Genomic DNA, 3619 nt, shown 5'->3' on the forward strand with positions numbered 1-3619 from the left:
TCAACACATGCAGAGTCTTCAGCATGACCGGACCGCCTTACCAGGCCTTCAGCCTATTTGGACCACTCTCAGAACCTTCAGCAGGTCCGGACCGCCCTCCAGGGCCTTCAGCCTGTCTGGACCGTCCTCCGAGCCTTCGGTCTGACTGGTACGCCCACCGGCCTTCAGTCTATCTGGACTGCTCAACTAGCATTCATCATCCCGAGTTATCCCTCCAGGAAAACTCTCCCATGCATACTGTTCTAGCCCTTTAGGGGTTCCGAACTCTATCTCCATCCTACATACTCAATCCCAGCCCGATCCCAGGCCTTCCACAATCAATCACCCTTGGTCTGCATCCCGCCCTGTCTGCCTGACCCTTGCTCATACCGGCCTACACTTGGCTGACAGAACCACTGTTGAATCCCAACAACTAAACAACCTCTCATGCTTATCGATCTTCCGGAGAATTTTCCAATTCTCCCCACTTAGAGCACTGACTATCAACCACCGGTCGCCATCACCGACCTCCCTTAACAACCCTACACAACACAATCCCTTACACGTGAACTGATTCCCACTAGAACGAGCAACCTTCATAAAATTACATAACAACACTGATCATCTAGGGCTTGAAAGAAACCCGACCTTCAGCTAACCACTCCTCAGACTGCAGATGCTACCCGACATTCAGACCAAAAGCCAGATTTCCCACTAACAATCCTCATGAATGATAACCAATGAAATTCCCAACGCAAAACCCATAACCATACCATAGCCCTCAAGGAACAACGAATACAATACCAAAAATACACAACGAGACTAGAAGATATACAATACTCCATAATAATCACAAGATAACAAGACATTAAGAAAGAAACATACCCGCAGTTGCATCCGGCACTGCCCTGACCTCCTCTGTTGTAAGCTGAAAAGCACGACCCTGATCCCTTGGGGGCTCCGCTCCATCCTGACCTCCACCCGTAATCCTCAAAGTGGCCGGTGCTGGAGCCTGCACCGGTCCTACAGAAAGCTGTGGACAGTTGACCCTCAAGTGTCCAGCCTAATGGCAATGATAACAAATCCTCAAATCCCGAACCGGGGCTGCCTGTCGATAATCCCTCGCATAGTGCCCCTCCTTTCCGCACTTGCGGCATGCACCACCGGACCTACAAACTCCGGTGTGACCCTTCCCACACCTTCCACAAGTGCGGCTGCTCTGATCTCCCAATCCAGAATCAACGGTCTTGGACCGTTTCGGCGCCGGTTGCGACTGTGTCGGGGGCCTGCCTCTGCTCTCTCAACTGCAACTCAATCTCCAACTCACACCGCCTGGCGGCCTCCTGCAACTCTAACAAGGTCTCGCACCTCTGCGTAGACACAAACTTCCTGATATCCCTCTTGAGCATACTCAAATATCGGGACATCTGAGCCTGCTCCGAAGCGAACTCAGGCAAAACATCACCGTCTCGGTGAACATCCTGGTGATCTCCGTTACCGACTCCGAATCCTGTTTCAGCTCCAGGAACTCCTGAGCCAACCTCTCTCTCTCAACCCGTGGAACATAACGAGTGCTAAACATCTCCCGGAACTGATCCCAAGAAACCGCAACCCTCTACGCATCCGAATATGACCCCGTGGTCAATCTCCACCAATCCTTCGCCCCGAGCCTCAACAGGTTCAGAGCACACCTCACCCTATGATCAGCAGGGCATGAACATGTGAAGAAACACCCATCCACGTCTGACAACCATCTCATAGCAACAATCAGTGTAACGTCCCAAAAATACGAGCCAAAAATTTCATTTTTAAAACATATACTTAACAAACATTAGAATTAAAACGTTCACCAAATAATATCATTTCATAAAAGTTATCGCATGTCTTGAAAAGCATTTTTATAAAACATGATAATGTCAGAGTACAAATTCCCAGGAGGGTCTCATAGTGCGGAATACGAGGCATGTGTGTGATGGGCCGCTACCGCGCCAGCTCCTTCCCCTTCGAAGAAGAGGTACCTGAAACCAAAACTGAAAACTGTAAGCACGAAGCTTAGTGAGTTCCCCCATAATACCCCATACCATACAATCATATAATTAACAGCTAGGAGATACTGGCCTCGCCCACACTCAAGGAGATACGGGCCTCGCCCACACTCCGCTATCTAGGAGATACGGGCCTCACCCACACTCCGCCATCTAAACCATAACATACAAGTATCACACAGACAACGAGTATAAACCATTCTACCAAGCCAGCATATAGCATCATCAGACTCAACTAAGAGATACGGGCTCTGCCCACACTCCGACACTAACATATCGTCTATACGGGCCGGCCTTGGTGCCTTAGACCCGTTACTACTGGAAGGAAACTCACCTCGAAAGGTAGCTACTGGTCTGCATGGGAACTGACTGTCTTCTACTGCTGCTGCCCCGGAAATCCTCCGGCTACAATTCCCACAAAACACCTAGTCAAATACTACTAACCGACCTCAGGGTAAAATGACCATTTACGCCCAACCTTACCAAGAGTCAAGGTCAAAGTCAACTGTCAATTGACCCGACTCGCCGAGTTGGCTTGCTAACTCGCCGAGTCCCTATCCCTTTGTCTGACCATAAACCCGTCTCTACTCATCGAGTTAGGCATTGACTCGACGAGTTTTCCTTCTAAACCAAAGTCCAATAGTCCTTCATCCTACTCGCCGAGTTGTATGAACAACTCGTCGAGTTCATCTTCATCCGAAGAACACTCTATGCTGAGACTCGCCGAGTTGTATGAACAACTCGCCGAGTCTGTTCTTGAGGCAAGAAGATTGCCTTGAACTCGCCGAGTCATGGCATTGACTCGCCGAGTTACTTCATGAGTGAGCCCGGCTTCCGACCCACTGAGTCACACCTTATGACTCACTACCCCAACCCGCAAACACGAAAAGGGGGAAAACTCGGGGACTCGCGACTCGACTCGCCGAGTCCGATGAACGACCCGCCGAGTCTGCCACATGCAAATACTATATACTCGATTTTGCTTGAATCCAGCTCATGCCATTCATAGACACCAATGAAGGTTTTAGGGCTCGAAATGCACTAAAAGAGTAGATCTAGGACTTTCATGCAATATGGCTCCATAAAGGCAGTAGATCCAAGCTCCTGGAGCTCAATCATGCCTAGATCTAGAGGTTAAACAACTTGTTACAAACCCTAATACACAATCAAGCTTGGGGAAAGGCTCAAGAAGGACTTTCATGGAGATATAAGGGACTATAAACATGAAAACAGGGGGGAGGGGGGGAGGGAAACTGAGTTATACCTCAAGGAAATCACTAAGATAACACAAGGATGCCTGGCCTCCTTCTTCTCTTCTTGATCTACTCTCCTTCCCTCACAAAATCTTCAAGAAAACACACCAAAATGCTTCAATTTCCCAAGGGACAAGGCTTGGATGAAGTAGAGAGCTCTGAGGGTGAAGGTGGCGAGCTTGGGGGCGGATAAGAGTGTTTAAATAGGGTGCAAACCCTTGAAATTTAGGGTTTCATCAGAGAGCGGGGACTCGCCGAGTCCAAAATGTGGACTCGCCGAGTCGCCAACTTAAACGTGCTCCCAAACCCGTCTCTACTCGACGATTCGGGCCTACAACTCGC

The sequence above is a fragment of the Lactuca serriola genome, chromosome 5 (genome assembly GCF_051521515.1).
Source record: "Lactuca serriola cultivar US96UC23 chromosome 5, Lser_US96UC23_V15, whole genome shotgun sequence".
NCBI classification, from domain to species: domain Eukaryota; kingdom Viridiplantae; phylum Streptophyta; class Magnoliopsida; order Asterales; family Asteraceae; genus Lactuca; species Lactuca serriola.